Source organism: Schistocerca nitens, chromosome 5 (genome assembly GCF_023898315.1).
Source record: "Schistocerca nitens isolate TAMUIC-IGC-003100 chromosome 5, iqSchNite1.1, whole genome shotgun sequence".
NCBI classification, from domain to species: domain Eukaryota; kingdom Metazoa; phylum Arthropoda; class Insecta; order Orthoptera; family Acrididae; genus Schistocerca; species Schistocerca nitens.
The window spans coordinates 255,346,405-255,367,643 of record NC_064618.1 but is presented as its reverse complement, the minus strand read 5'-3'; the positions used below and the strand labels follow the sequence as shown (position 1 = coordinate 255,367,643).

At 40.6% G+C, this 21,239-nt stretch overlaps 1 protein-coding gene across 1 annotated transcript in view; it reads right to left on the bottom strand.

The window, feature by feature from the left end:
• Nucleotides 1-21,239, bottom strand: part of LOC126260195 (alpha-tocopherol transfer protein-like) — a 131,296-nt gene that overhangs the window by 44,107 nt on the left and 65,950 nt on the right. The gene's annotated exons all lie outside the window — the stretch shown is intronic.

Here is a 21,239-nt window from a genome sequence, read left to right as displayed (position 1 = left end):
TATATATATATATATATATATATATATATATATATATATATATATATATATATATATATATATATAATGGCTCTGAGCACTATGGGACTTAACTTCTGAGGTCAACAGTCCCCTAGAACTTAGAACTACTTAAACCTAACTAACCTAAGGACATCACACACATCCATGCCCGAGGCAGGATTCGAACCTGCGACCGTAGCGGTCGCGCGGTTTCAGACTGAAGCGCCTAGAACCGCTCGGCCACTCCGGCCGGCGTACGGCTCCACACCGGAGCGGACAGGCACTCGGGCGAAAGTCATTCAAAACCGGCACCAGGCGCCAGGTGCCGCTCTGTATAATTAAATACTTGTTCAGTCATCCAGTTCCTTCTCTAAACAGTTTGTGCCAGAGCAACGAGGAACTTTGTTCTGTTGATGCATATACGAGTGGTCTCCATTTTAACTCCATTGAATGTATCCAATTTTAAATCGTTCTGGTTGAAGAGCGGGATTACTGTGTCGCTGAAAGTTCATCCCCCGCCCCTATCCGGGACGCGCAGTGGAAGCCCTTCGTATTTAGAAAAAAAAATGTAGTTATTTTTCGGGGTAGTCTTATTTGAGTTCAAGGCATTTTCTCAATGTTTCGCATCCCAGCACTAACATATCCAAAATGGTGCCAAGTCGGACCTACTGACGCTATAGCAATACAAATGTTTTGCTCTCCTGATTTCCGTTAGCCCTTAGGAGAAAGGTAAAAGATACCGAATCAGTTTTCTTACAGACAATAATTCTGATGAAATAGTGAGTCTTATTTTTCTTAAATCTTGCTCTGTTCCCATGTATAGCGTATTACAGCAGTTTGGTACAGAAGTTTTTAACAACATTCATCAAAAACTGTTTCATGATTTACAGGGTAATCTTAAACTATAAACAATTTTCATTGCCGAAAGAAATGATCTTAAAATTTTTGCAAGATCGGATCAATTTCCCCCTATACTGCCACATACTCCCACATATGGATTCGTTTCTGTCATGTAACGGTGGAGCCATTGTGTATCTCATCCCATGTAGCATACCAACACATACAACCAGTTCCATTCTTTTGAAAATTCCAAACACGGTCAGAAATACGTTTTTCCGTTTGAATTTAATCACTATTCAACAAATGTTTCATCAATCTTCCACATAGTTTCTCACAATTCTTAATGTAACATCCACTGTGTTCTTTTACTTGACGTCACTTATTTTGCACACCTTTAATGGTCGTTACTGAACATTATGTTGTGCTCTTTCTAGATTTTCCGTATTTAAGTGCGCTTTTGGGACTCGCATTACGTGTATCACCTTCAAGAACAGCTTTTCAGTTTAATAGCCCATTCCGAAATTGTTAACCAGACTCCTAACAAACCAGTTCTGTAAAAACAAATTCCGTTCGAGATAAACAGTCCAAAAATAAGAATATTTCAATGATGTTGAAGCTTTAGTATGAAACAGGCACAATACGACTACCGATAGTTGAGAAGGACTGTTGAAGAAAAAATTTGTTGCAAATTAAGTTGCCCTCTAACGTTCGTTATTAAATCGACAAAAATACAAATTTATTGCAAACAAGTGTAGCTCTGTGTCAAGCAGAAAAATGTTCCTTTCTTGTGACGGATTCTCTTATATAATTACACTTTATTAAGTTCTTAGATATCTCGAAGATGACGCTTTCTCGCTATTGGCAACGATCTGTAAGTGGTGTGGCGCAGTGGTTAACGGAATGATCAATAACGATATTTCTGGTTATCCTTCTTTTAATCAGGTAACGAATACGTTGATGGTTCCTTTAGCTAATCAGCTTGAGATTCCTTACTTCACCATTCCTCAACTGGACTCCTTTTCCTTCCCTCATGACTTCATTTTCAACAGGACCTTAATCCTAAACTTTGTATCTTGGAATTAGCTAAGAAATGATGTGGAAAAGGAGGTTTGAAATAAGGTCCAGCGCTATGAAGGCATAGTTTTCATTTGTTCATTATTTTGATTGCTACAGAGAAAACAGACTTCCGGATTCGAGGCTCCCAGCCATTAAGGAAATGATTATCAAACCGCTCTCCGCAAGAAACAAATAACTTCCGGAAAGACATCTCGATGCCGTTATGAACACTGATAGGTCGTTTCAGACTTGTTACGCATTTGTTTCCGTACGTTAGTAGCTACAACGCTTAACCAATAACGACAAAGCGGGGGAATCTCCTTCGACGTAACAACACAACATTACCTTACGTCAGTGTCAAACCAACAGCTGAAGATGATAATTGTTGGGGAGAAGTTTAAAGGTGTAAAGCGACAAGGAGAAGAAGTAGGCTAAGCAGAAGAAGCCAGGCAAAAGTAGCGTGGAGTTACGTTCTAGAGCTTCCAACGTCTATAGCTAAAATTTAATCTGTGTACGGCACCATTCAGAGCCCACTGAAAAATTAGATGAAATAATACACAAGAGTAAAATAAGAAAGCAAAGATAGTATATACAGAATTACTGTAACAACGCAATGACTTTGGTAACAATAGACAAAAAGGACGATGTTTCAGAATTCAGCACAAGTGAGATTATCAGAGAAACAGTTAATAATCGAATAGATGAGAGTGTAAGAAGAGAAGCAAGAAATTTCAAAGATCCAGGAAATGGGTAAACCATGAGGTACCGGATGGTTATAATTTAATTTTCCCTATATAATTCGCTATAACACGGAAACTAATTACCGCACGAGTACCAAAATTGGTAGAATTAATTTCCAGAGTACGGGGTGCGTGATTTGCATGCATCACAGCGCCACCGTCTAGTTCTAATTATGGATAGCAGGTGCCGTGATCTGTCAGCTAGATTAATAGTCTCGCACACCTGACCAGTCGCAGTGCACTTGCTTACAGGTTGGCGCTCAAGGACCAAGGACGTGCAAGTGTGAGTGGTCCGCGTTACCGTGACATGCTTCGCCAGCATGCCTTACCCACCCTACATGAGACACGCTTTGAACTCAACATTTTCATTGCAAGATGAGACCCCACCGCACATCGCCGTGAAGTTCACCTGCTTCTCCGAAACACATTTGGAAACGATCGAATTATCAGCACATCTTTTCCACATGCTTGGCCGGTACAATCACCTCGTCTCACTCTCTGTGATTTCTGGTTGAGGGGCTACCTGAAGAACAGGGTTTACCAGGGGAACATTCACACATTTGCTGATCTGAATTGCAGCATATAAAGAGAGGTAGCCAGCGTAACTACGGGTGTGCTTCGTTCTACTGTGAAGAATGCTATCCTGCGCTTTCACACTCTTCTGGACACTGATGGGCGACATATCGAGCCCCTTTTGTAGCAGTAATGGTACCGGTATGTAATGGTATGATGTACTGTAGCTGCACATTGAAAGTGTTCCAGTTGAATGCTTTCTGCATTATTTCTCGTCCCCATGTCCTTTAAATTAATCCTACCAAGTTTGGTAATCGTATGGTAATTAGTTTCCGTGTTATAAGGTGTAAAATAGAGAAAGTTTAATTATAACTACCCGGAAAATAAGACGCAGATAAAAAGAAGACTATCTTTAAAAATAAACAGCTCCTCATCTATGACCACTATAAAAAATTAATTTGTTTCATAAAAATACATCATATTACGGTAAGTAACGTTAAAAAAATGTGATCGCCAAATGCCAAACTGGAGCTAAATTTCATACTGCATTTTCCGACTTGCAGCCTTTTGTTGGAGGATTTAGTGCTAAATCCTACACATCTTTCATCTGTCCGCTATAGAAAGGATCTACCCAACAATTATGAAACGTTTTGTATCCCAATTTTCGCGTTGCTCATAGGGGCATTAATTTGCTTTCCACTATTATTCCTCGCTCCCATCTCTCTTTCGCTCTTAGATATCCTTAATTCTGTAGGAAGTAAGCTATGAATTCCGTTCAACACACCAAATTACTTCTTATTTTCAGAGGGACTATGACAACATAAAACGTTAGCACTGATTTTTGTTCGATTGTTCATATTCCTTCCAAAGGTGTATGAAGACATGTGTCTGTTCGTTTCTGCTGTGTATATGGAAAAGGATTGAAAGTGACACGAACAACATGATGTAACTACTCTGAATGGTTTAAGATATTGTATGAAAGAAATTAGAAAAAAGTAAAAAAAAATAGTCATAAATTTAAAGATATGAGCATCATGTTTATGATTCAGAGCCATGTCTCTCAAAGATTTTACTGCATTTAGCAATGCTTGGGTTTTCCACTGTTTTTGACCCGTTATTTATAAGTAGAAGACATTTCCAGTTCCTTCCATTAATGTTTGATTTGTAACGCCGAAGATCACATCGAATAGTTAATTATTTACGACACTTAAAAGTAATATTTTCTTCATTCGTTAAAAACTTGTTTATACGGAATCACAAGGACAATTACACGTGAAATTTGCTCTGTACTGTATTTTAGGATCTTTTTATTGGTACATATTATCTAAATTTAAGCTACAAAGTTTGAAATCGTAATCTGAGTACTGGAAGCAGAAGCATTGAACTAATGTGATTCAGTGGTAATGTTAATGGATTAATCAATGTAGATGAGATTCTTCATTTTATCAAAATATGTGAAATTAAAAATGTGAGATTACTTGCCAAGAAACGGGTGTTGCATATTTCTGTTTGTGGGTGAACGAAGGAAATAAATGTGTTCCCCGGATGTAGGAAAGTAAACAGGGTTGTTTGATTTGTCCCATTGTTGTAAGCCTAGATTTTTCAGTTCTTTGTGCAACTGTCCCTTGGAAGTGGTCTCCGTCAATCCGTAATCTAGTAGATTACTCGTATGTTGACTGTTTTTGGAATAGGTTTCGGCTTGTTCCACCTTCAATCTAAGGAAATGGCGTATTCATTTCTCAATGCAGGTAAACAAAGGATGGGGGGGGGGGGGGGGGGGGGGGACACGATGGGAAGAAATGATTTCGAAAAGGCACACCACGTAGACTGCAAATGTTATTCAGACAAAAAAAATGCAGAATCATTCATGCTCGTCTCGATCTATTTCTTCACAGAATCTTGATAGTAATATAAACAAAAGCGACACTGTGCATCGTTAATATCGTTAATACATACATAGAAGCTACCATACCATGGCATTAGTCCGTCTTTACATTAAGAAGCGATTCATAAAGCCTTTGTAACCGATGTGAATTGTGTTACTAGAACTATTGAATAGAGCAGAATGATCACAGATCGCCCTAAACCGTTTATCCACGTTATTTAAACTCCGCTAGAGTTCTGTCAGTGAAAAGATGCAAACACACCAGCCCCTTATTACGGGCTGAACCACTGGCATCTATTTTCCCCAAACCCTCCATTCATAACTATACGAAGCTGTCTCCCCCATCAAACTGATTACGTCTAATGAAATGGTTCATCATAAGTATACTCACATAATTTTTTAGAGGTGATCCATAACAAGACACGTCAGGCTTAAAGTTCTCAAGTAAACGGCATCCTTGGATCATATAGGTGTCACCCCATCGTCCCAGACACATAGAACTGGTTTCGCTAACGGTGGGTCAAGAAAAACTATGTAACTTTCAGTCACGATTCTCTTTTAGTAATGACACTTTTTTCTTTCGGTAATCGAAACATTTTGCATATAATTGTAAACAGGTTAGCATAAAAATGGCGTTTTCTTACAGTATTTAATTTGATTTTTTTCACCATCCTTTTGCTTCACTAAGTGGCAGTTAATGAAGTGCTGAATAAGTCTCAAAAGCAGATAAACCTGTCTTCTAGCATTCCCCACTTTATCTATTATATGAGCGCCAGCAGCAGAATTCGAATCAACCTAGCAAGTAAATCAGACTTATCCTTTCGGTTATGAAAAACGTTTCAAAGACATACTACAAGCAAATGAAGGCGATCTATGAGGGGTGTGATCAAATTGTGAAAAATGTTAAGCGCCATATGCTTGTATGAACAGTTGTTGTCCGTAACAGGTAACGAAGACGTTAAGAGCTTGATAACGCACAGTACTTCAGTTTTGAAGACAAAGGAGCCAAATAGTTCTCTTAACGAGAAAGACCGCCGCGGCAGTGTGTTATGGACTTCCCTAATGTGCTTCATGCAAACCGACCTCTATCACGCTCTGTCTGACGACAGTATGTGGGTCACGTGCGTAACAGACGTCATTAGTAGACACAAAGCACGGGTTCTGACGTATATGGAAGTCTCGTAATTACCTTTCCTACCCCGTGTCAAAAAAATTGCTATATATTCGAAGCCTCCTGTTGCTGACGATTGTTTAATGCGTGTATTTCCATTGAGCATCGCGCTACTCTTAACGTTAATCTTGCCATTGACAATATTAAATACCAAGTTGAAAGCTATCGACTGGCAGGTAAAGGCCCATACTGTATCTTTCATGTCCAATATACACTACTTTCAAATATTATTATAAAGAGACCGTAGAGACGAACAGATTCAGTTTGCATGTACGATATTGTTTTCGGCAGAACGTCACTTCGCAGACGTGTTTATTTTCCAGTTGCTAGTAGAGATATAAAGTTAGAAACTAAAGTTGCATTTGTAGATTTTGGAAAAGGTTTCAATTATATATATAAAGAATCACATTATCGAAGATGGTGGTCGTTGAAAGTTTATGTGATGCGAATAGATCGGAAATGATGTAAAGGTCAACTTAGATTAGAACATATAAAGTGGTTAAACAAGGATGAAGTTTATCACAGATATTTATTAAATGAAACATCGAAAACGTGTTTGACGACAAATATAAAATGAGAAACTACGCCCATACATGGCCGCGGACGAACAAACAATTTCTTTTGATGCGGCGACTAGGGCTGTTGATACATTATGGGGATATCGATAGCTCAAATGGTTCTAGGCACTAAGGGACTTAACATCTGAGGTCATCAGTCCCCTAGAACTTAGAACTACTTAAACTAACCTAAATACATCACACACATCCATGCCCGAGGCAGGATTCGAACCTGCGACAGTAGCGGTCGCGCGGTTCCAAACTGTAGCGCCTAGAACGGCTCGGCCACACCGGCCGGCTATCGATATATCAACGTGCTTGCCAAAAGACATCGATGTTTATCAGAGGAATTTTTTGCCGATATATCGACTTTTGCAAACCGAAATGGCAGTGTCGAGTGACGACATTCCTTGGTTTATATTTCATTTTTTCACAATTTTTGGTAAATATTTGACATTGTTCTTTTGAAATTGTAGTAGAGGAATTTTAATTTCACTGTGTGCAGGGGTCTTAATACTTATTAAGCTTTCAGCAAGTCCAGTCTTTATCTTTGGCTGTGTGAATCAAGTATTGATGGCACAAAGAAGAAGTGTGACCGTACTGGGGGCTGGCAGTCTCAATGGAATAACAAGATATCCGATGTGAAGAATTAGCACAGCAGCCGCATTACAAAACAATTTCAACGCAACTACTGCACTATTTCGTGAAATCAGCGTCCTTCAGAAACAGTTTCTGAAACTGATGAACAAAAATCTAAATGACATGACTGGTCTTTGCTGTGGTCGGAGATGTGTGAGGGAAGTGCCGACATAATCGGCGCTCAGCGCTACCAACATACGCAGCAAAGTTTAACATCAGCACGACATTTCGACGCTACGTCAGCTATTTCTCTAGCTTTTGCAGAAATGAAAAAACCTGGGAAATGGAAATGAAGTGTTCCAGACAAATCCGACATGTAACGAAATCGAACGACGGACCCATCGGACACTTTTTACTGTGCCACTTACAGGGTGTTTCAAAAATGACCGGTATATTTGAAACGGCAATAAAAACTAAACGAGCAGCGATAGAAATACACCGTTTGTTGCAATATGCTTGGGACAACAGTACATTTTCAGGCGGACAAACTTTCGAAATTACAGTAGTTACAATTGTCAACAACAGATGGCGCTGCGGTCTGGGAAACTCTATAGTACGATATTTTCCACATATCCACCATGCGTAGCAATAATATGGCGTAGTCTCTGAATGAAATTACCCGAAACCTTTGACAACGTGTCTAGCGGAATGGCTTCACATGCAGATGAGATGTACTGCTTCAGCTGTTCAATTGTTTCTGGATTCTGGCGGTACACCTGGTCTTTCAAGTGTCCCCACAGAAAGAAGTCACAGGGGTTCATGTCTGGCGAATAGGGAGGCCAATCCACGCCGCCTCCTGTATGTTTCGGATAGCCCAAAGCAATCACACGATCATCGAAATATTCATTCAGGAAATTAAAGACGTCGGCCGTGCGATGTGGCCGGGCACCATCTTGCATAAACCACGAGGTGTTCGCAGTGTCGTCTAAGGCAGTTTGTACCGCCACAAATTCACGAAGAATGTCCAGATAGCGTGATGCAGTAATCGTTTCGGATCTGAAAAATGGGCCAATGATTCCTTTGGAAGAAATGGCGGCCCAGACCAGTACTTTTTGAGGATGCAGGGACGATGGGACCGCAACATGGGGCTTTTCGGTTCCCCATATGCGCCAGTTCTGTTTATTGACGAAGCCGTCCAGGTAAAAATAAGCTTCGTCAGTAAACCAAATGCTGCCCACATGCATATCGCCGTCATCAATCCTGTGCACTATATCGTTAGCGAATGTCTCTCGTGCAGCAATGGTAGCGGCGCTGAGGGGTTGCCGCGTTTGAATTTTGTATGGATACAGGTGTAAACTCTGGCGCATGAGACGATACGTGAACGTTGGCGTCATTTGGACCGCAGCTGCAACATGGCGAACGGAAACCCGAGGCCGCTGTTGGATCACCTGCTGCACTAGCTGCGCGTTGCCCTCTGTGGTTGCCGTATGCGGTCGCCCTACCTTTCCAGCACGTTATCCGTCACGTTCCCAGTCCGTTGAAATTTTGCAAACAGATCCTTTATTGTATCGCTTTTCGGTCCTTTGGTTACATTAAACCTCCGTTGAAAACTTCGTCTTGTTGCAACAACACTGTGTTCTAGGCGGTGGAATTCCAACACCAGAAAAATCCTCTGTTCTAAGGAATAAACCATATTGTCGACAGCACACTTGCACGTTGTGAACAGCACACGCTTACAGCAGAAAGACGACGTACAGAATGGCGCACCCACAGACTGCGTTGTCGTCTATATCTTTCACATCACTTGCAGCGCCATCTGTTGTTGAAAATTGTAACTACTGTAATTTCGATAGTTTGTCTGCCTGAAAATGTACTGTTGTCCCAAGCATATTGCAACAAACGGTGTATTTCTATCGCTGCTCGTTTAGTTTTTATTGCCGTTTCAAATGTACCGGTCATTTTTGAAACACCCTGTACATGCAATTACCATTGTTAACAAAGTAGTTATCGCCAAGCATGAACGTGTATCGTTTCCCTTTTATTCGTTTTCTAATATGGATAGGCAGGCTGCTAGCTTGTTGATGTACAGAATATGTAACAAGTCAATAATGAAATATACAAATCTAAAACTGATAGTTTACTTACAATGTACTGCAGCCTTTTTTTTCTTTTTTTTTTGCCAGTACAGCGAAATCTCTTCCGGCGAAATATCGATAACTTTGCGATACATCGAATTCGATAATAACTCTTTTTAAATATCGATCTACGATATTCCCGGTATTTTTCAAAATATCAACAGTTCTAGTGCCGACCCTGAGCAGAACTTTTCTGTTGTTGGGCAGAGTAGCCATGATTTGCCCTCCACACTGGACGCGCCGCGCTGCGTCAAAACTCTGTCCTTGGTAAAGCTTATTCCATTCCACGATGAGCTGATTGGTACAGCAACTGGTTTACGTAGTTATATAAGGAGACAAATAAAGCATTTCGCCTGATTAAGGCTTCATCAGATTTTCTAAAAGAAATGGAAAAACGAGGATGTAATTATATAAAATTTCAAGTTAAGTGGCATGCTTCTGAGCTGCGCAAAAGTTTTAAAATTTATTTTAAGAAATTTAAGGAAACAAATTAACACTCACGAAAGGCTATCAAAGCATTATATGTCACCAGCTAGCAAGGTGGCTCGTCAGAACGATGACAAAAAAACATCTCAAGGAAGAATCGTCGAGCAAAACCATATTGAATAAAACCAACTGTGTGACCTTAAAAGGATAACAACTACGAATAACTGTATGAACGGATGCTTCAAGGGAAGCAAGGAGCACAGACAAATAACAGTAACGGAAAATACATTAAAATGGTCAGAGCTGCTACATGAAGAGTAGCGTACACAGGTACATCAAATGAGTCGATATCAGGTGATTAAACGGTGTAATAGACAGCCGTGTTACCTGCGCTAGTACGGTGGTACACCAACAGAAGGCGCTAGTGTTGGTAAAAATTAAACTAACCTAGGCGCACGGCTATTAGAAGAAGCGGCTACAAGCAATGAGTAAAAGTGATTTGATATCAACTTAACTAAAGTACTTGCTAGCCCATAGGATAAAAATTAAAAAGGTTGAAAATTAAAAGAAACCAAAATTAATAAATATAATAAAACAAATGTGTGCCATGAAAACAAACGACCCCAACCAGTTACAAATGGATATATATGAAATGCAGCCAGAATGAGTAGGAGCATTAAAGTATCAGAGTACTAAAATCGTAATAGAGCGCTATACCAAATATGTCTAGTTTCATCCCAGTTTCTTTTTTACTTTCCAATTATGGAACCCTACATACGACATTGACGTACCTGTAGGTGTGAGACTTGGCAGAATTGTAATAACGAAAGTGAAAATGAGAAAAGTTTCCTAGGAAGGTGTAGGTGGAGGTACTTGGAAATTACAACTTTCGAGAAAAGATGGTTGGAATAGGTAAGCTGGAGGAAATCCTAGAGGTTAAACTAAAGTTAATGAATTGCTGACTTCAAATGAAACATAAGTATGAGATGACCGAGGAGTGACATACAAGCTTTCAATGTCGATAATCATATTTAGATAGACGCAAACATTATACCCATAATATGTACGTAGGTAGATATGTTAAGCGGTATGGCCAATTGTCTACATCTGCTAAACTGAGATCGTTCTGTAGAGCTTTTACTGCCAGCTAATTGTTTCCGCAAAGGCCAAATCGTACTTAAATCATGTCTAGCAGCCACTTTAACACAATTTTAATATTACAAAGGATGTAACCTCCCCACAAAAAAATATTTTATAAGGAACCTTTAACCATGAACAAAGCGTAACCTCCCAACAGAAAAATAATAATGACAGTGGACCATGAACCACACAATAATATTAATTAAATAATGAACCAAGAACCAAATGTAAACTCCCCACAAAATTAATAATTAAATGAATTTTTCTAATATTGTAACCTCTGAACAAAATTGGCTTCCATTTGTAATCTGTGTGCAGAAATGCATTCACATTTAATGTAACCTCAAAATTCAATTCGTAAATCCGGAAATAATAATAAAAAAACAAATTAGTAACCTGATAAATTTTATGAGGACAGCAGCGCTGACCTTCGGCCCTGTATTCTGAATAAAAAAGCAAAAATTCTTACCTCAATAAAAAACTGCAAATATATCTGCTCTCATGTAGACATTTTTTGACACAGCTTCGTGCATTGCTGGCGTATTTTTTTTTTTTTTTGATTCTTGGAAGGAATGCATAGGAAATATTCTTTGAATTGAAATGAATGCTTTTCTTTAAAAAAGTTACTTTATACTATAAAAATTATTATTGGGGCATTTTTTTGGAACAAATTAAATGACAATTAACATACATTATTAGATATGCGCAACGCTGCTTCTTTACCTTTTACAACAATACCCATCCTGCAGAGTCCTGACCAGAGTCCCGAGCAGAGCACACAGCCGATACGCGCCGACTCCCGCCGACTCACGCAGACTACTCAAGACCACTGTCGACTCGCTACTAAAGCCGACTGACGCCGACTCGCGACAAGCAACAACTAACGACCTACTACTCTCTGGTCAGAGACTCTGTCATGCCTCGCCCATCGCCGGCAAAGCATACGTCTTACAAGGATGAACAAACTTCACAGACTGTTGGTTTTACGCCTGGTTTCAATGCTTCTCGTACTTTTATCCTCTTTGTCGATCTACATACATAATACTATTATCTGCAATTACCAACTTCTATAATGTTTTTGATGTTCTACTCCATTATAACATTGAAATTGACTTACTTAGGATTTAGTTCAGATAAATATCTTCTCTTAATTTCAGTAACACTGAAGTTGATTTGCCAGTTTATAACACATTATGTACTTAAGTTGTTGTGCAGAGAAAGCGGGTCACATTATTTCTGTATATCTGTTACCGTAATCTTTGACTAGACTAAAGAACATTAGTAACCTTTTAGTTATTTACAGTGTGTATGTGTTTCAACGTGATGTCTTTGATGAACATGTGGTATCTTAAATGTGCTATTGCAACGTGTCGATTGTTAAGTGTGCAGTTATCACCAAATGTGCACTAATTCGTAATTGTGGGTTTGTGTAGACAGTGTCATGACACATTGTTATGACAATATATGTTCTACATTTGGTTGGCTCATACTCGTATGTGTCGAAAATGTACGCTTGATTCATTGATGTGTACTGTGTAACTACTATGGTTTTAGATGTGACTTTTTTTTAAAAATTTCTCCAATTTCTGTGATGTTTGTTCAAATTCTATATTCGTCTTATTTGTACCTTCCTACTGTGAAGATAACTGTAAAACCGAAACCGATAGAGAATAAACGTACGGTTATAAAGCTGATAGCTGAAATGTGCTTTTTTCAAATTATCTAGTAGCTATAGACAATCTACGCAAAGCTCTATAAATGTTATCCTGTTTGTTTGTTGCGTTTCTACTCACGGTAATAACTTTTGATCATGTTCGTTGTATGTCAGTCTCAACTCTTTCGTCACGAACTGTTGCTAACACCATGCTGCATGAAGTATCGTAGCACGTAACTGTGTCATGGAAATGGATTCTCATTGTTTCTCGCGCTGCGCAAGAAGACGTAATAGTTGCTCCTCCACGAGAGACTGCCAGCTCACGTCTCGACAGACAATGGGATGGCAGGCCTCGTTCACACGTATTCCTGCTAGCAGTCGCAGAGTTGCGACAAGCTGTCTGGCACAACACCAGCCAGGCCGGCGGTGGCAGTGTGGGACTGCTGCCGGCAGACAAGCAATAGTCTCAAGAAGAGGCTGTGGCAACACTGGCACTTGGGCCGTGAGGAGTACGTAGGCTCACTAGACGTACCCGTTTTGGATAACAATTAATTGCGGAATGTACTTAAAAGTATACAGTAGTAGCAAAATCGCTTCAGTAAACATGGGTCCGCAAACGAGCCGCCGTCAACTTCTGTGCAATATGAGCCTAGATAGTAACGGTGTACTGGAGTTGTACACTTTACGGTTTAGTCCGCATCTAATTGGGCTCACAGTTCGCACATGCCTCACCTTAACAACGGGGGGTAGGTGGAGGTAAATGTACGAGTGAGGCATCGCGTTTCCAGGTTACTGAAACAGAAGTTCACCGTTCTCATACCAGGCAGCGCATACGTCACCATCTCCTCAGTTATGTTCTGGAGCCTCGTGGCAGTCGGACGCTTACAAGAGAAGAAAATGAGGTAAGTCACTTCTGTACGTTTTCGGTGTGAAATTGGCATAGTTTTGATCGAGTATTGGGTGAACTTAAATCTGTTTAAAAGTTAGAAAAAATCTGTACTGCAACTGGCGGCTATAAGCTTGTAACAACCTCCACATCAACTCGACAACATTTAGCAGAGATGCTGCAACATCAAGCTCTTGGCCAAATTGAAAATGGGAGCTCGATACTGCAAGCATACAAAGATTTTTCACAGGTTGCCTTATAAAACCAACCAGGCAGAGATAGTGAGCACTGCGACCGATTCAAGAGTACTTTGTCACTGGAGGAAGAACAAGCAACAGCTGTTAGACATATAGAGCAAATAGCATAGCTAAAGCTTTAAGAGTTTATGAGTATTTTGTAATTAAACCCAGTTATGTAGTACATCTATATCAGTAAATACGGAGTTTTGAAATCAGCTCATTCTTTTTGAAACACCCTTTATACCACCGGTGCCAACATGCTCTTACCACAGTCGCTATCCATGGGCAATGACCGAAATTTGGACCCTATGAGATGGGGTCTTAATCAAAAAGTTCATATTTTAAATACTTGTCCCTAATAATTCGTATCGAAGGCAATAGCGGCTCGTAATCACACATTTGGCTCAACTACTGACTCGTATTCGGAAAGTTTTTGCTTCTATTATCGTATCTTTCACCTGAGTTAGATTTTGCCATTACTTAGTTTACATCCGATACAACTAAAAAGTTCATTGAACCGCTGAATTCTACGCCCTATAAAACACATCAATCAACCTTTTAATGGAATGAAGGACATGGAATTACAATTTCAACTGCAGTCCTAATCATTGTGAATTGTCAGCAGAGAAAAACTATTTTTCCTCTTCCGCTGAGTAGTTCGATGCGTCCTCCATTTTTGTCTAACGCGTGGTACTCTTTACATATCTGCATATTCGTTACGCCGAAGGTCCCCTTCATCTCACGTATTCTGATCTCTGTTTGTTCCTATAATGATTCCGTAAAAAAATTCATTCCACTGCCATGCAAGCTATTCGTGCAGCCATTTCGCCACAACTAAACTTCACAGGTTTTTATCATCGCCATTACTCTCTTGTTTGTATCGTGGACTGGGAGGAAGCTAAAAACCTGGCAGGTGCTTGAGTTCGCTAGAGGAAACTTGTTGCCCAATATACCGCCTAGCATTGGAGGAGCTATGTCTCAGCAAGTATGCTCTCTATTACGTTTTAATTTAACACATTGTCCATTCAGTTCTTTATACGTTCCTCTTGTTATCCTCTTTCCTAGGGTCTACTTCCAGTTCCTCTACTTTAAGTCATCATTTGGTGTCTTCCAGAAGTAACTAAAATATTTTATTTCTTTTATTGTACCTCATACAATTGTTCTATTAAGAGGGCTATTAACGTTCTCTCTTCTTATCTTATCAGTCCACCTAATTTTCAGCGCTCTTCTGTAGCATAGCGGCGAATAAATTTAAAGAAATCTACTTTCAAAGACCGATTAATTCTGTTTTGCTCCGACATTTTATTTCCTATGAACGATAGTCTCCTCATTGTTTTAAAAATGGCTCAGTATTAGTTTATGACTGTTTATTATCTGCTTTTGTGATAGATATTGGAATTTACAATGCAGTTGTTTAAGCCATTTTAATCTTTAATATGCGCAGGAGCAAAGGCAATCGACAATAGAGATGGAATTTAAATTTTACCAACTATGCGCAGTTGACGTCTCATAGCTGTTTTATAAAGATGTCTCTCAAGCAATATCACTTTACTTGTCAAGATATCTGCGAGAGGCAGGAGAGCAGTTAATCCCAGAGTAAACTGTTATCGGAAATCGAAGTATGTCAAACAGATGAAACAAGACCAGAACATCATTGTTTTCCTCACGCTATGTACTAAAAGCGGAAATTTATACTGAGAGGCTCTTAGAGATCAAGTTTTTAATGCTGTCTGAAATGTGGAAGTCGAAGCAGATAATTTTAATTGTAAAATGTTGTCGGACCTGCAGATGGATCAAGTGGTTAAAACATCATGAGCTTCTGATTAAGTACTACAATGGCCAAACAGTTTTGGGTCGAAAGCTCGTGACTTTTCAAATGCTTGAAGTGGCTGGCAGACGGAGAATAGCTTACTGAATGCCACCGCTGCAGGACTCTGCACGCATACGCGTATTTGTGTTCCACGTTTCCAGTGAAATTAATGTTCTAACCGCTCCTTAAGGTCAACAGCAATTCTTGTGCCCTGGTTTCAGTAAAAATTACGAATACATTTAATAGTGTCTGAAAGTTGTCTGTATGAAAAACCTTTAGTGTTGATATATCACGACTGCAACTTCGGTATTTGGTCATCATAAGATCGTCCGGAACCAGTCAGTCCCCCCAATCAGGAATCACACAGTGTTTACAAAGTAGACAATAAAGGAAACTATGAACGTAGAATTAATTGCGTGGGGCAATAGTACCCACTTAACACCATAAAGTTGCTATGTATGGCAACATGGTACCGAGTATTATAAGATCAATTACATATGGAAGTATAAATATGTCCATTCTTTCGAAAACTGAGCTAGAACATATGTCACCACAGCTTAAAAAGTGACCAATACTTTACATGATGATTAAAAACTATGTTCACAATAGATACATAAGTCAAGTCCCATGTAACCAGGGCGGTAGAAGATACACAAATGGTGTAAAAGTAAGAAAAACGTCACATATTGTCAGTACAGGCCCGAGGGAGAATAGACGCTAGTCCATCAGAGTCGATATCATACCTTTATGAAATTATACACCGAAAGGAACAGATATGACCGCAAAAAGTATTAAATATAATACAGTTGGTAGATAAAACTGACACTTGAATAAAAATATGTGAAACCTAAGTGCATTAGTACATGTACATTTACCACGTTGTTAAAGTAAAATGCTTGTCAGTCAAAAGCAACGACAGTCTAAAACATAAAGTCAAATAGTGAGCAAACCTATGTGTCAGATATATGAAAAGTATGCACGAGTGAAATATTCTACAGCAATCAAAACCCAAATGTGAACACTATCCTTGAAAGCAAGCAATGACAAGTCCTAGAATAACAATCCATCTGACAACAGTTGGTGAATTATAAGATAAATACAGTACAGTAACTACCTAGTCACCAAAAAATGGCGCCCATAAACATAGGCACAAACAATGTAAAAACTCCGGGTAAAAACAAACAAAATCACTTACCTACACACAAACAAGCGGTCAATCAAAGAGAGTAAAATGTGATGAGATACAAGTAATGCCCAATGCTCAATGAATTTGTAATTCTGACATTTTCTACGTGATCGATATACACTATCGACTGACGCATTTGCAGTCATCGTAATTTGTAGTTCCTGCCACCACCACTATACATGTCGGAAAAATAAATTCCATATAATTAATTGCGTGTGCACACGCCAGGACGTAGCAGCGTCAAGGATAGTGGCCTCAAGGCGCTACAATGTACCGTCGTGTACTGTGCACATAATGGGACTCGATAGCTTACGTAGAGCACTCTAGCTCGTTCAAGTGTTGCCACGCAGACGGACATGAAGTGATGGCTGCCTCCCTGAAAGTGAGACGAACTTACGTGACTGCAGCCACACATTCCTGCAGGCAGACGACCTCCTGTCAACACACGTATCCAAGCAATTACCGACTCCAGGATGGTAGGGGCACCGCGGTTGACGAAAGACGCGCGGCAGACCAGCTCACACTGACTGCGCCGTCGGAACAAGGGCCGAACGGTGCTTGATCTACAGCGGCAAGGATTGTAGCTTTGCAAAATGTTATAAAATAGTTCACAGTTGTTATCTCAAACATTCGACGCGGATCCGGTAAGATATGTACTGACGGAAAAAAATCGCAACACCAAAGAATAATTAATGTAGAGTACGGTAATGAAATTTCAGGAACACACCTGTCTAGGTAACATATTTAAGTGACTAACATTGCAAGTTCACAGGTTAGTGTAAGCGTGAGACAAGTCACTGAAAATGTAAAATGCTGATACATTAATAACCGCTGAAAGCGCCGGAACGTTGAATGTAAACATGCAAACGTGCACACGTTTTGTTGTAGGGTTATCAGATGGAGTTCCATTCCTGTTGCACTTGGTCAGTCTGCATCTACATCTACATCTACGTTTATACTCCGCAAGCCACCCACCGGTGTGTGGCGGAGGGCCCTTTCCGTGCCACTGTCATTACCTCCCTTTCCTGTTCCAGTCGCGTATGGTTCGCGGGAAGAACGACTGCCGGAAAGCCTCCGTGCGTGCTCGAATCTCTCTAATTTTACATTCGTGATCTCCTCGGGAGGTATAAGTAGGGGGAAGCAATATATTCGAGACCTCATCCAGAAACGCACCCTCTTGAAACCTGGACAGCAAGCTATACCGCGATGCAGAGTGCCTCTCTTGCAGATTCTGCCACTTGAGTTTGCTAAACAACTCCGTAACGCTATCACGCTTACCAAATAACCCTGTGACGAAACGCGCCGCTCTTCTTTGGATCTTCTCTATCTCCTCTGTCAACCCGACCTGGTACGGATCTCACGCTGATGAGCGATAAGTATAGGTCGAACGAGTGTTTCGTAAGCCACCTCCTTTGTTGATGGACTACATTTTCTAAGGACTCTCACAATGAATCTCAACTTGGTACCCGCCTTACCAACAATTAATTTTATATGATCATTCCACTTCAAATCGTTCCGCATGCATACTCCCAGATATTTTACAGACGTAACTGCTACCAGTGTTTGTTCCGCTATCATATAATCATACAATAAAGGATCCTTCTTTTTATGTATTCGCAATACATTACATTTGTCTATGTTAAGGGTCAGTTGCCACTCCCTGCACCAAGTGCCTATCCACTGCAGATCTTCCTGCATTTCGCTACAATTTTCTAATGCTGCAACTTCTCTGTATACTACAGCATCATCCGCGAAATCCGCATGGAACTTCCGACACACTCTACTAGGTCATTTATACATATCGTGAAAAGCTGTGGTCCCATAACACTCCCCTGTGGCACGCCAGAGGCTACTTTAACGTCTGTAGACGTCTCTCGATAGAGAACAACATGCTGTGTTCTGTTTGCTAAAAACTCTTCAATCCAGCCACACAGCTGGTCTGATATTCCGTAGGCTCTTACTTTGTTTATCAGGCGACATTGCGGAACTGTATCAAATGGCTCTGAGCACTATGGGACTCAACTGCTGTGGTTATCAGTCCCCTAGAACTTAGAACTACTTAAACCTAACTAACCTAAGGACATCACACACATCCATGCCCGAGGCTGGATTTGAACCTGCGACCGTAGCAGTCACACGGTTCCGGACTGCGCGCCTAGAACCGCGAGACCACCACGGCCGGCGGAACTGTATCGAACGCCTTCCGGAAGTCAAGGAAAATGGCATCTACCTGGGAGCCTGTATCTAATATTTTCTGGGTCTCAAGAACAAATAAATCGAGTTTGGTCTCACACGATCGCTGTTACCGGAATCCATGTTGATTCCTACAGAGCAGATTCTGGGTTTCCAGAAACGACATGATACGCGAGCAAAAAACATGCTCTAAAATTCTACAACAGATCGACATCAGAGATATAGGTCTATAGTTTTGCGCATCTGCTCGACGACCCTTCTTGAAGACTGGGACTACCTGTGCTCTTTTCCAATCATTTTGAACTTTCCGTTCCTCTAGAGACTTGCGGTACACGGCTGTTAGAAGGGGGGCAAGTTCTTTCGCGTACTCTGTGTAGAATCGAATTGGTATCCCGTCAGGTCCAGTGGACTTTCCTCTGTTGAGTGATTCCAGTTGCTTTTCTATTCCTTGGACACTTATTTCGATGTCAGCCATTTTTTCGTTTGTGCGAGGATTTAGAGAAGGAACTACAGTGCGGTCTTCCTCTGTGAAACAGCTTTAGAAAAAGGTGTTTAGTATTTCAGCTTTACGCATGTCATCATGTGTTTCAATGCCATCATCATCCCGGAGTGTCTGGATATACTGTTTAGAGCCACTTACTGATTTAACGTAAGACCAGAACTTCCTAAGATTTTCTGTCAAGTCGGTACATAGAATTTTACGTTCGAATTCACTGAACGCTTCACGCATAGCCCTCCTTACGCTAACTTTGACAACGTTTAGCTTCTGTTTGTCTGAGAGCTTTTGGTTGCTTTTAAACTTGCAGTGAAGCTCTCTTTGCTTTCGCAGTAGTTTCCTAACTTTGTTATTGAACCACGGTGGGTTTTTCCCGTCCCTCACAGTTTTACTCGGCACGTACCTGTCTAAAACGCATTTTACGATTGCCTTGAACTTTTTCCATAAACACTCAACACTGTCAGTGTCGAAACAGAAATTTTTCGTTTTGTTAGTTAGTCTGAAATCTACCTTTTATTACTCTTGGTAAAGAGATAAACCTTCCTCCCTTTTTTTATATTCCTATTTAATTCCATATTCATGGATGCTGCAACGGCCTCATGATCACTGACTCCCTGTTCTGGGCTTACAGAGTCAAAAAGTTCGGGTCTGTTTGTTATCAGTAGGTCCAAGATGTTATCTCCACGAGTCGGTTCTCTGTTTAATTGCTCGAGGTAATTTTCGGTCAATACTGGGATGATTAATGCTATTTGTTGATCACCCTGGAGCTGTCGTTCGATAATGTCCCATATGTGTTCCATCGTCGATCTAATGATCGAGCAGACCAAGGCAACATGTCGACGCTCCGTAGAGTACGTTGGGTTATAACAGCGGTATGTGGGTCCGCGTTATTCTAGTTAGAAAACGCCTCCTGGAATGCTGCTCATGAAAGGCAGCACAACAGGTCGAATCACGAGACTGACGTACAAATTTGCAGTCTGAGTGTGTAGGATAACCACGTGAGTGATTCTGCTGCCATATACGATCGAAACCCAGACAATTACTTCAGGGGTAGATCCAGTGTGTCTAGCATGCACACAGCTTCGTTGCGGCTCCTCAGCTGGCCTCCTTCTAAACAGCACACAGCCATCATCAGAAAACACACCATATTTCCACCCTGCCGTCCAACGACATCTCACTTGACACTACTGAAGTTGCAAATGGCGATGTTTTGGGATCTGTGGACTGCAAGCTGCAGGATGTCCGGCTAGGAGCTGTCCTTGAAACAGTCGATTTGTAACAGTTCGTTGTGTCACTGTGGCGCCAACTGGTGCTTAAATTTCAGCTGCACACTCAGTACGATGGGCGAGAATCACATACACTACTGACCATTAAAATTGCTACACCAGTAACATGACGTACTACAGACGCGAAATTTAACCGACAGGAAGAAGATGCTGTGATATGCAAATGATTAGCTTTTCAAGGGAATTCACACAAGGTTGGCGCCGATGGCGACACCTACTACGTGCTGATGTGAGGAAAGTTTCCAACCGATTTATCATACACAAACAGCTGTTGACCGGCGTTGCCTGGTGAAACGTTGTTATGATGCCTCGTGTAAGGAGAAGAAATGCGTACCATCACGTTTCCGACTTTGATAAAGGTCGGATTGTAGCTTATCGCGATTGCAGTTTATCGTATCGCGACACTGCTGCTCGCGTTGGTCGACATCCAATGACTGTCAGCAGATC